A 13661-nucleotide genomic window follows, 5' to 3' on the forward strand; every position below is an offset into this window, starting at 1 on the left:
TCTCTGACTCCTTGCGACCCCATGGACTATACTCCCTCAGCCTCCTCTGTCCATGGAATTTCCAAGCAAGGATACCATACTTGGTTACAATTTTCTGCTCCAGGGGATCTTCCCAACCCAGGGACTGAACCTGTGTCTCCTGAGTCTCTTGATTGGGAGGCAGATTCTTGAGCACTGAGACACCTGGGAAGCCATATATATGTTTTGTTGTTGTTCAGTCGCTCAGTCATGTCCAACTCTTTGTGACCCCATGGACTGCAGCATGCCAAGCTTCCCTGTTCTTCACCATCTCCCAAAGTTTACTCAAACTCATGTCCATTGAGTCAGTGATACCATCCAACCGTCTCATCCTCTGCCATTCCCCTCTCCTGCCTTCAATTTTTACCAGCATCAGGGTCTTTTCTAATGAGTCTTCTCTTGACATATGGTGGCCAAATTATCGGAGCTTCAGCATTAGTCCTTCCAATGAATATTCAGGACTGATTTCCCTCAGGATTGACTGGTTTGATCTCCTTGCAGTCCAAAGGACTTTCAAGAGTCTTCTCCAGCACCATAGTTTGAAAGCATTAATTCTTTGGTATTTAGACTTCTTTATGGTCCACGTCTCACATCCGTAAATGACTCCTGGAAAACCCGTAGCTTGGACTATACACAACTTTGTCGGCAAAGTAATGTCACTGCTTTTTAGTATGTTGTCTAGGTGTGTCATAGCTTTTCCAAGGAGCAAGCGTCTTCTGATTTTGTGGCTGCAGACACCATCTACAGTGATTTTGGAGCCCAAGAAAATGAATTCTGTTACTGTTTCCCCTTTTTCCCCATTTGTTTGCCAATGAAGTGATGTGATCAGATGCCATGATATTCATGTTTTGAATGTTGAATTTTAGGCCAGCTTTTTCACTCTGCTCTTTCACTTTCATCAAGAGGCTCTTTAGTTCCTCTTTTGCTTTCTGCTGTAAAGGTAGTGTCATCTGCATATCTGAGGTTATTGATATTTCTCCCAGCAGTCTTGATTCTAGCTTGAGCTTCATCCATCCCTGCATTTCGCATGATGTACTCTGCATAGAAGTTAAATAGGGTGATGATACACAGCCTTGATGTACTCCTTTCCCAATTTTGAACCAGTCCTGTGCTCCTTGTCTTGTTCAAAGTGTTGCTTCTTGACCTACATACAAATTTCTTAGGAGGCAGGTAAGGTGGTCTGGTATTTCCTTCCCTTCAACAAGTTTCCACAGTTTGTTGTGATCCACACAGTCAAAGGCTTTAAGTGTAGTCAATGAAGCAAAAGTAGATGTTTTTCTGGAATTTCCTTGCTTTTTTCTGTGATCCAGTAAATGTTGACTGTTCGATCTCTGGTTCCTCTGCCTTTGCTAAATCCAGCTTGTACATCTGGAAGTTATCAGTTCATGTACTGTTGGAGCATAGCTTGAAGGATTTTGAGCATTACCTTGCTAATATGTGAAATGAGTGCAATTGTGCGGTAGTTTGAACATTCTTTGGCATTGCCCTTCTTTGGGATTGGAATGAAAACTGACTTTTTCCAGTCCTGTAGCCATTGCCAAGTTTTCCAAATTTGCTGGCATACTGGGTGCAGCACTTTAACAGTATCATCTTTTAGGATTTGAAATAGCTTGACTGGAATTTCACCATCTCCACTAGCTTTGTTCATAGCAATGCTTCTTAAGGCTCAATTGACTTCACACTCCAGGATGTCTGGCTCTAAGCGAGTAATCACATTGCTCTTTTGTAGTGTTTGGTTCTTTAATAGCTCTCCCCTCTCAGGTTTGCTCACATTATGCCCCCTCCTAGCACGTGAATCTCTAGCACACTCTTTCTTTCCCTAACAAAGTGTGGCACTGTGGAGGGACTGAGAGAGCAGTTTTTATGAATTTTCATTTTTAATTAGCATAACAGTTGTTATGTAGGGAACTGGTGCTTCCAAATTACTTGACTGTGATTAGAAGCAGTTGATTTACTTAAGTAGTTTTAAACCTGTTTCCAACAAATTCCATACATTATTTATTAATCTAGTAAATACATTTTTTTTTACTTCCTAGATAATATAAAATAAAATTCTACCTGTTCCAAAGGCAAATTATATTTTGTTACTGCTGTTGTCCTTGAATGCCTGAAACCCTACAGTAACATGATTGCACAGGAAACAGTTCAGTAAAGAGCCAATGTTTGTTGGACCCTTTTAAAGTGCCAGGCTCTCTTCCAGGTGCTTTGTGTATGTTAAATGTAATGATTCTATACAGTAGATACTGTCTGATACCCTTTTTACATATGAGAAAATTGAGACTCAGGGATGCTAAGCAGTTTGTCTGAGCTCACAAAGCTGCTATGTGAAGAAGCTGAAATTCAAACCTAGGTGGTACTGGCTCCTTAGCTTAATAGGAAATATATATGTGTGTAGGTATGACTTATTCATTGACTAAGTATTTATTGAGCACACAATAGATACTGCACAGAGATAAATAAGACTCATCCTGCTTTAGGATGGTCTGGTGTCAGCAGAATGATTGTAAACTGATAAATTACAGTGCACTGAAATAGATATTAGCATTTAGGCAGGAACAAAGTACTATGGGAGAGAATTAGCATATTTTTTCCAAAGGATAAATATAATACTTTTTATACTTGCCACTTTTCTTCAGGAAAAAAGAATACATTTAGAAAGGATATTAACCTATTTGAGAAAAGGAGAGGATCAGAGAGTCATAAAGTGTTTTGTTTTTTTTTTTCTGAATATATCCTGTAATTTGTGTGGGGATAGTCTGTTCTTAAACATCCAATCAATACGCTTTTTTTAAATGACCAAAAATACTGATTAGAGGCGAAAATACTATACCAAGGCAATATTATAAGATTTCCCTCACCTACCCAGACCTCTCTCCTGGAGTAACATAGTAAAGGAACTGTTAAAGAGGACATTTACTATTTGATGTAGTTATATTCAAGGGCACCATGTCTAAACACTAATCTTCACATCAGTGACTGGCTGGCTGTATCAAAGTTTTATGATGTCGCACATTCCTAGGTCATACTGCTGTGGATCTTGATATGGCAAGTCTAGGATACAGCCTAGGTCTCTGTATTTTATAAGTGCTTAAATTGATTTCTGTGTACATTCAAGTTCAAGAACAACTGATCTGAAAGTACCCATGGAAAGGAGAGCGACTGATACGATATTTACTTTCTATGATCTTGTTCAAGGTTATGGATTAGTCAGTAAGAGTCTAGTCTCTGGAAACAGATCTCAGTTAAGTTCCATCTGTTTCACTGACTAGCTGGGGACCTGGGACAAGTTTCTTAAGCTCTGTATTGCCTTTCTTATAGTGTTATTATAAGAATTAGATATAATGCACACAAAGCAGCTAGCAGTGCCTTGCACTGAGTAAGTGCTCAATGAATGTTAGAATACACACACACACACACAGGCTCACACACACACACACACAAGCTCACACACACACACAGGCTCACACACACATACCCATGTTTATTATGTATAAACGATCATTTCATTTCAAATGAAATAGTTTTCCACAATTACCATTGTAGGAAAGAAGTGAGTCTGTCTTTGGCTATAGAGGGCCTTTTCCATGTTGAGAATTATAATGCACTAATAGTGAGCATGTAGTTTCATAGTGCTTCTTCACTAGCCAACTTAATATGCTTTAGAGCTGGGAGTTGACACATCTTATACTCGTCATTAATTCCTATCCTTCACATCCTGTAAAAACTGACCCACCACAATCTAAATTAGTTAATCTTGAAAAGCAGAATGAAAGGATAACCCTGTGTGCGAGACCGCAAAAGAGACACAGATGTATAGAACGGACTTTTGGACTCCGAGGGAGAGGGAGAGGGTGGGATGATTTGGGAGAATGGCATTGAAACATGTATACTATCACGTAAGAAACGAACCTCCAGTCTGTGTTTGATACAGGATGCAGGATGCTTGAGGCTGGTGCACGGGGATGATCCAGAGAGATGATATGGGGTGGGAGATGGGAGGGGGGTTCAGGATTGGGAACTCATGTACACCCGTGGCAGATTCATGTCAATGTATGGCAAAACCAATACAGTATTGTAAAGTAAAATAAAGTAAAAAATAAAATAAATAAAACAACTTCCAAGAAAAAAAAAAAAAAAGAGGTAAGAGACTCTCAAAGTCAAGCTCTGCTAAATTTTTATAACTGATTGATCCAGATTTTTTAAACCCTTGTTGTGTATGATTTATACAGTGCTATTTTGCTGTTTTCAAAACTAGGTAAATGCAGTGATGGGTATAATAAATTCTGTATGTTTTAAGATGAAAAAAAAAAAGAAAAGAAAAGCAGAATGAGATTGTTAAAAGAGCTGTCATCAGAGATAATGAGTTCTAATCCAACATTGCAACTAACAAATTTATAAAATGGACCAGGTCACGGCCACTCTTAAGTCTTTATTTTCATATGTATTAAGATGCAAGGAGACAAATGAGGTGGTTTCTAAGGGCCTTTACAGCTAGAAGGTTCTGAGTTTCTGAGATGCTTAATTGTACCCAAATATCATAACCAAATATCCTTGATATCATTTCTTTCTTGATGACATCATTTGGCCTTTAATCCAAAAGAGTGGCTGATGTATTTAGGAGCCTAAACGGAAGAAGCACAAGCTGGAGTCAAGGTTGCCGGGAGAAATATCAATAACCTCAGATATGCAGATGACACCACCATTATGGCAGGAAGTGAAGAGGAACTAAAAAGCCTCTTGATGAAAGTGAAAGAAGAGAGTGAAAAAATTGGCTTAAAGCTCAACATTCAGAAAACGAAGATCATGGCATCTGGTCCCATCACTTCATGGGAAATAGATGGGGAAACAGTGGAAACAGTGTCAGACTTTATATTTTGGGGCTCCAAAATCACTGTAGATGGTGATTGTAGCCATGAAATTAAAAGACGCTTACTCCTTGCAAAGTTATGACCAACCTAGATAGCATATTCAAAAGCAGAGACATTACTTTGCCAACAAAGGTCTGTCTAGTCAAGGCTATGGTTTTTCCAGTAGTCGTGTATGGATGTGAGAGTTGGATTGTGAAGAAAGCTGAGCACCAAAGAATTGATGCTTTTGAACTGTGGTGTTGGAGAAGACTCTTAGGAGTCCCTTGGACTGCAAGGAGATCCAACCCAGTCCATTCTAAAGGAGATCAGTCCTGGGTGTTCTTTGGAAGGACTGATGCTGAAGCTGAAACTCCAGTACTGTAGCTACCTCATATGAAGAGTTGACTCATTGGAAGAGACCCTGATACTGGGAGGAACTGGGGGCAGGAGGAGAAGGGGACGACAGAGGATGAGATGGCTGGATGGCATCCCGGACTCGATGGACGTGAGTCTGAGTGAACTCTGGGAGTTGGTGATGGACAGGGAGGCCTGACGTGCTGCGATTCATGGGGTTGCAAAGAGTAGGACACGACTGAGCGACTGAACTGAACTGAAACATGAGCTTGGCTCTAGATATCCCTACGGTAACTGAGAGGTATAGCCAACTCTTGGTTATCCAACAAAGTGTTTAAACAGCTTATCAGCAAGCTGGGTCTGGATTGTGACCATGTAATCCTCACAGAGAAAGAACTCCATGGAGTCCTGGCTGCTGCTCATTTGGCAGATGATTGTGCTCAGATAATGAGGTCCCTTTCCAGGCAGGCATCTCTTCCACTGGAGGTCTGAGATGAAAATTTAACAGCTAGTTTCTCTATAGCAGGGAAGAGAGAGTACCTATCATGAGCAAGAATGCAATGTAATCCAAAGCTGCCTCTTTTTAAGATTCTTAATCAGTCAGGACACTGAGGATACCAAGAAATAGCAGCCATTTTGATAACTCACAATGTGTGGAAATAAAAGCTAGTGACCATGTTGAAAAGTTGGTTCATTCACCATCTACTGATTTGTTAAACTTCAATCAGATTAACTTTAAAGCTTTCCAGAGCTTTCTACTACTGCATGAGATTACTAATGAAACAAGTATGCATCTCGTTACTTACTGAGCTAATTTTTCTCACATTCCTGAATGAAATATATTCTTTTATATATTAACATTATAGAAAATCCAGTTTTAAGCCTTTGGAAATGATAATAGAACCATTTGAACTCTCCTTTCCATACTGATTTCTCCGTGTTCTTTCTAAAATGTTAGCAAGGGAAAGAAGTATTTTCAAGATGGGAATGTCCATCCCTCCTTGTGCACTTCGATTCAGTGACGGCCCATGTCCAGACTAGGTGCTTCTGTGGGGTAGGTAATATTTTGGGGGGGGCTTTTCTCTTTTTGGACCACTTCTCTTTGGTCTGAATATTTCCTGAATACCTAGTTTACCCCATGCCTTCCTCACCACCCCTCACCTCCTTCATGACTTACCTCTTTTATCAGATGTCTGTTGGAAAGCTTTGTTAACTTAATCCATTCTAATGACTTCCGCAGATTGCAGTAGGTACAACAGAACTCTTAAAGCAGGAGGATGAAATCTAAAATTGCAAAGTTTGTTTTAGAAAGTATGGAAAGCTCTTATGGAGAGCATGCAATTTCGGGGTTTTTAACGGAGGAGGGGATTCCACTTTAAAATCAGAAGTTTTCCTAGGTTTCCTCAAATCACATAAGGGCTACATTTTCATCCTATGTGAAAAGCTAGTGCTACGGGTTTTTAGTGACTTCTCAAACTGGGCTAATTTTTATAAAGGACAATTCCTGAATCAGGAGGGAGTGTGTGTGTATGTATCTCTCTGTGTGTGTGTGTGTGTGTACAAAATATCTGTGATAGAAAGACAGCTTAACTGTTTTACAAATAAACTATCATATTTCAAAACATGTTTTAAATACTTAGCTTGAAATAAGGTTTAGTTTCATTAAGAGTGAGAAAGAGACAAAGTCAAAAGTAGGAATAAATGATAAAGTGTCAGGGCTAGGGAAACCTATTGACGGGTGTTTGTTCATCAGCATGTGTATCCTAACAGAGCAGATAGCTTGACCTTTTCTTAATTCATGGAACAGGAACTCCATTGAAAGGTTGTCTGCTGTTTTGTTCTTACTTTAAAAGGGAAAGAAAGGAGAGAAAACTGCCTTATTCTTATTAAGAAGTTATACTGATGGACAGAAAGCACTTCAGAGATAAATTATAGATTAAGAAGACAAACATATGCTCTCAAAAATATTAATAAAGTGGACAAAGCCAGTGGAAAAGGAGAGACACCCAGAACAGTCTTCTAGATGCAGATATTCTGAAAACAATTTAAACAACAAAGTTAACAAGTGTTTGAAATGATACATTCTACAAAGATGCTTATATTTCTTCAAGTCTCTGAGTGACCTCTTGGTTTCTATTATGCTGCTTAATCATGTAATGTATATTATTTTTAACATAGCATTTTAGTAGTGGAAATGTTGAAGCGTGACACTCTGACCAGATCCCATGTGGATTCTGTGCCCTGGTGGGGAAGACAGTGAAAGGTACATTCAGACCAAGAGACCCCTTAACTCTGCTGAGCCCCCAAAAATCAGAGTCACTATCTGAGCCAAAGATAGAGCAGTGAGACAAAAAAAAATTCTGGATTCAAAGAAGCTTGGAGTCTGCCTTTTATCAGTTGCTAAGTGTGTGGTGGAGAGCAGATGGCACTAGCGGTAAAGAACCTGCCTGCTAGTGCCCGTGCAAGAGATGTAAGAAGTGTGGTTTGATCCCTGGGTGGGGAAGATCCCCTGCAGGAGGAAATGGCAACCCTCTCCAGTGTTCTTGCCTGGAAAATCTTTGGACAGAGGAGCCTGGCAGGCTACAGTCCTTGGCATCGCAGAGTCTGACATGACTGGAGTGACTTAGTATGCAACCACGCACGCAGGGTGGAGAACAGGGCTGAGGGTGAGTGAGGTAGCCTTGCCAGTTCTGCAGGGTAGAGTATGAAACTCCAGCCATAGTTCTCTCAGCCATCCACTATGGGGAGAGCCTTAACGCTCCATGTATTAATCCCACAGCCCTCCTGGGGCAACTCTAAATTGTAGGCAGAGTGCCTACCCGGGGATAATGAGCATCTAAAGGTCTGACCTAGAATTTCCAACCTTATTAAATGAAAGCAAATAGGACAAAAGCCAAAAAGAAGTCTGAAGACTAATCATCTGGCCTAGAAAACAGGTGAACCATTGTTTCAAAACATAGAACTTGTTAGTTTTCATATTAAAAAAGAAATTAGGTAAGGGTATGAACAAACAAATCATCCAGTTTTCCTTTTAAAGGGGAATTCCATACATTAACAGTTCACCTTGGGGCAAATTACAAAGAAATTTCAAGTACACTGAAAGAATGCTGTACAGAGCTATCAGAGTTTCCCCTGTGCACGTTCTTCCCAAGAACTTAGTAGAGTAAGTCAGTCAGTCAGTTCAGTCACTCAGTCGTGTCCGACTCTTTGCGACCCCGTGAATCGCAGCACCCCAGTCCTCCCTGTCCATCACCAATGCCTGGAGTTCACTCAGACTCACGTCCATCGAGTAGTGATGCCATCCAGCCATCTCATCCTCGGTCGTCCCCTTCTCCTCCTGCCCCCAATCCCTCTCAGCATCAGAGTCTTTGCCAATGAGTCAACCCTTTGCATGAGGTGGCCAAAGTACTGGAGTTTCAGCTTTAGCATCATTCCTTCCAAAAAATCCCAGGGCTGATCTCCTTCAGAATGGACTGGTTGGATCTCCTTGCAGTCCAAGGGACTCTCAAGAGTCTTCTCCAACACCACAGTTCAAAAGCATCAATGCTTCAGCACTCAGCTTTCTTCACAGTCCAACTCTCACATCCATACATGACTACTGGAAAAACCATAGCCTTGACTAGACGGACCTTTGTTGGCAAAGTAATATGAATATGCTTTCTAGGTTGGTCATAACTTTTCTTCCAAGGAGTAAGCATCTTTTAATTTCATGGCTGCAGTCACCATCTGCAGTGATTTAGGAGCCAAAACAAATAAAGTCTGACACTCTTTTCACTGTTTCCCCATTGTTTTCCCATGAAGTAATGGGACTAGATGCCATGATCTTCGTTTTCTGAATGTTGAGCTTTAAGCCAACTTTTTCACTCTCTTCTTTCACTTTCATCAAGAGGCTTTTGAGTTCCTCTTCACTTTCTGCCATAAGGGTGGTGTCATCTGCATATCTGAGGTTATTGATATCTCTCTCAGCAATATTGATTCCAGCTTGTGTTTCTTCCAGTCCAGTGTTTCTCATGATGTACTCTGCATATCAGTTAAATAAGCAGGGTGACAATATACAGCCTTGAAGTACTCCTTTCACTTTTTGGAACCAGTCTGTTGTTCCATGTCCAGTTCTAACTGTTGCTTCCTGACCTGCATATAGGTTTCTCAAGAGGCAGGTCAGGTGGTCTGGTATTCCCATCTCTTTCAGAATTTTCCACAGTTTATTGTGATCCACACAGTCAAAGGCTTTTTTGGCATAGTCAATAAAGCAGAAGGAGATGTTTTTCTGGAACTCTCTTGTTTTTTCCATGATCCAGCAGATGTTGGCAATTTGATCTCTGGTTCCTCTGCCTTTTCTAAAACCAGCTTGAACATCAAGAAGTTCATGGTTTTCATGGTTCACGTATTGCTGGAGCCTGGCTTGGAGAATTTTGAGCATTACTTTACTAGCATGTGATATGAGTGCAATTGTGTGGTAGTTTGAGCATTCTTTGGCATTGCCTTTCTTTGGGATTGGAATGAAAACTGACCTTTTCCAGTCCTGTGGCCACTGCTGAGTTTTCCAAATTCACTGGCATATTGAGTGTAGCACTTTCATAGCATCATCTTTCAGGATTTGAAATAGCTCAACTGGAATGCCATCACCTCCACTAGCTTTGTTCGTAGTGATGCTTTCTAAGGCCCACTTGACTTCACATTCCAAGATATCTGGCTCTAGGTGAATGATCACACCATCATGATTATCTTGGTTGTGAAGACCTTTTTTGTACAGCTCTTCTGTGTATTCCTGCCACCTGTTCTTAATATCTTCTGCTTCTGTTAGGTCCATACCATTTCTGTCCTTTATCAAGCCCATCTTTGCATGAAATGGTCCCTTGGTATCTCTCATTTTCTTGAAGAGATCTCTAGTCTTTCCCATTCTGTTGTTTCCTCTATTTCTTTGCATTGATCGCTGAGGAAGGCTTTCTTATCTCTCTGTGCTGTTCTTTGGAACTCTGCATTCAGATGCTTATCTCTTTCCTTTTCTCCTTTGCTTTTCGCCTCTCTTCTTTTCACAGCTATTTGTAAGGCCTCCTCAGACAGCCATTTTGCTTTTTTGCATTTCTTTTCCATGGGGATGGTCTTGATCGCTGTCCTGTAAAATGTCATGAACCTCCGTCCATAGTTCATCAGGCACTCTATCTATCAGATCTAGGCCCTTAAATAAAGAGTACTAGTAGAGTATAAGTAGTGAAATAAATGCTTAGTAAACATCGGTTGAATGACCAAGTCAATGACTGAGTGAATAGTTAAATGAATAAATTAATCTATGAATAAGCCTATTTTCTTAGACTTCAGCCACAGATAAAATCTCACTCTGCTCAACAGCTATTTATAACCCCCTGCTCTCTAGTTAGTCCAGACTTGGCAAATGAGTGGTTATATAAGTTGCCTCCAGGGCTCTCCACAGTCATTTCTTAAGTCCTTTAGTTTCTGCCTGGCTCTCAGACAGATGACTGAAAGCTACCGATGACATTGTTTAATTCAAAGCTTTTTTTTTTTTTTTACCTCAGTCCACGTCCACCTTGCTGAAGCAAATGATAGAATGGAACACAATTTCTTAAATCTTCAAATATGTATGATAGTTGTAATTATGAATCTCAAGATATAACTGGTGTGCTTAAGATGAAAATTATTTGGGGGGAACTCAATGTAATATTTATTTGAGTCTCCCTTCTGCTTGGGTTGTGAAAATGTAACCTAAACCGGTTTTGGGGTGGCCTTTTCTGCCACTTCAGTGCCACTCTTCAGTATTCTGGCAGTATTAAGCCTGTCTTCATCCCTACCTGTCACATCACACATATTTCTTTGTGCTTTACCTGGGAAACAAGTCAAGAAAGGCCTTGGCACTTTGATCCTATAAATTAGACATTATGTCATCTGCCCTGGGGGTCAGCTGTGAGGAAAGGACTGTCTCCTCTTCTCAGAGTTCTATGGTGTCTGATTATAATTTTCTTCTGTTTTATTTCTCCCTAATCCCTTGTAGCTTAGTAGGTAAAGAATCTGCCTGCAATACAGGAGACTCAGGTTCGATTTCTGAGTTGGGAAGATCCCCTGGAGAAGGAAATGGCAGTCCACTCCAGTATTCTTGCCTGGAGAATCCCATGGACAGAGGAGCCCAGCAGGCTATAGTCCATGGGGTCGCAAGAGTCGGACACAACTTAGCGACTAAACCATCAGTCCCAACCTAGAGATACTCTCAAAGCTCTAGGAGAAGCCTCTTGGTGTTTACTTATAGTAGACTTACTTACCCCAACTGTTGTCTATGCCATTATGTTCAAAACAGTATTTTGAGATTCAAAAGCTAAGAGTTCATTGTTGTTCTGTTTTCTGTCATATCATATCTGTTTTACAGGTATGTGTGCATATCTGATTTTATCTTTAGTACATTTCTCTAAAGTAAAATTCTTTATTTATAAAGGGTTTTATCCATTGCATAACATCAGTGCGTAGCAAGAAAACTGTACTAGTTTTTGTCACAATATTACCAGTGTATGAGTACCTTTTCCCTATATCTTTGTCAATACACCATATTTTAAAATACATCTTCACCATTTTTAAATTAAAAACAAAATATTTTTTCATCTGCATTTATTTGATTATGAGGGAGGCTGGGCATTTTTTTTCATAGGTTTATTGACCATTTTAAAAAATTATTATTTGTCCAAGAGTTCACTTGCCCATTTTGCTTAGATCTTTATTGACTTGTGAGAGCTCTTCCGTTGGTTCATTGAAAAAGCAAGAGAATTCCAGAAAAACACCTACTTCTGCTTTATTGACTATGCCAAAGCCTTTGACTATGTGGATCACAACAAACTGAAAAATTTTTTAAGTGGTGGAAATACCAGACTATCTTGCCTGTCTCCTGAGAAATCTGTACGCACATCAAGAAGCAACACTTAGAACCAGACCCGGAACAATGAATTGGTTCCAGATTGGGAAAGGAGTTCATCAAGGCTGTATATCGTCACCCTGTTTATTTAACTTACATGCAGAGTGCATCATGCGAAATGCAAGGCTGAATGTAGCATATGCTGGAATCAAGATTGCCAGGAGAAATATCCATCACCTCAGATATGCAGATGACACCACCCTTATGGCAGAAAGTGAAGAGGAACTAAAGAGCCTCTTGATGAAAGTGAAAGAGGAGAGTGCAAATGCTGGCTTAAAACAACATTCAGAAAAACTAAGATCATAGCCTCTGGTCACATCACTTCATGACAAATGGATGGGGAAACAGTGGGAATAGTGACAGACTTTATTTTCTTGGGCTCCAAAATCACTGCAGATGGTGACTGCAGCCATGAAATTAAAAGGTACTTGCTCCTTGGAAGAAAAGCTATGACCAACCTAGACAGCATATTAAAAAGCAAAGACATTACTTTGCCAACAAAGATCCATCTAGTCAAAGGTATGGTTTTTCCAGTAGTCATGTATGGATGTGAGAGTTGGACTGTGAAGAAAGCTGAGCGCTGAAGAATTGATGCTTTTGAACTGTGGTGTTGGAGAAGACTCTTGAGAGTCCCTTGGACTGCAAGGAGATCCAACCCAGTCCATTCTAAAGGAGATCAGTCCTGGGTGTTCATTGGTGATGCTGAAGCTGAAACTCCAATACTTTGGCCACCTCATGCGAAGAGCTGACTCATTGGCAAAGACCCTAATGCTGGGAGGGATTGGGGGCAGGAGGAGAAGGGGACGACAGAGGTTGAGATGGCTGGATGGCATCACTACTCGATGGACGTGAGTGAGTAAACTCCGGGAGTTGGTGATGGACAGGGAGGCCTGGCGTGCTGCGATTCATGGGGTCGCAAACAGTCGGACACAACTGAGCAATTGAACTGAACTGAACTGATAGTGTGTGAGACATAGAAACTTACATTTTTTAAAAAAACTTTTTATTTTATATTGAAATATAGCCAGTTAAAAATGTGGTAATTTCAGGTGCACAGCAGACACAGGCATACATATACATATATCTATTCACCCCCAGACTCCTCTCCCATCCAGGCTGCCACATAACATTGAGCAGAGTTCTCTGTGCTGTATAATAGTTCCTTGTTGGTTATCGATTTTAAATATAGCGCTGTGCACATGTTGATCTTAAACTCCCTAACTATCCCTTCTCCCACAAGTTCCCCCTGGTAACCATAAGTTTGTTCTCTTCAGTCTAAAAACGTCCAATTTTTAAATCTGATTTTGTGGCTAGTGTCTTTTTTGGTATTTTTACTTAAGAATTATTTTACATTGAAGATGATGAACACTGACCTATGCTTTATTTTAGTTGTTTCATGGTTTTATTTTTACATTGAAATTGTTAATCTCTCTGCTATATGTAGCATAGACTGTGAGACTGGAATCCACATTCTTTTGTATCATTTAATTATCTGTTCCAGCATCGTTATTTAACAATCCTTTCTTCCT

General features: G+C 40.2%; 1 protein-coding gene across 1 annotated transcript in view; it reads left to right on the forward strand.

Annotated features, from left to right (window-relative positions):
- LIN7A (lin-7 homolog A, crumbs cell polarity complex component) overlaps nucleotides 1-13661 on the forward strand; it is a 155381-nt gene that overhangs the window by 129017 nt on the left and 12703 nt on the right. The window lies entirely within an intron of this gene.

The sequence above is a fragment of the Oryx dammah genome, unplaced genomic scaffold (assembly GCF_014754425.2).
Source record: "Oryx dammah isolate SB20612 unplaced genomic scaffold, SCBI_Odam_1.1 HiC_scaffold_29, whole genome shotgun sequence".
NCBI classification, from domain to species: Eukaryota; Metazoa; Chordata; class Mammalia; order Artiodactyla; family Bovidae; genus Oryx; species Oryx dammah.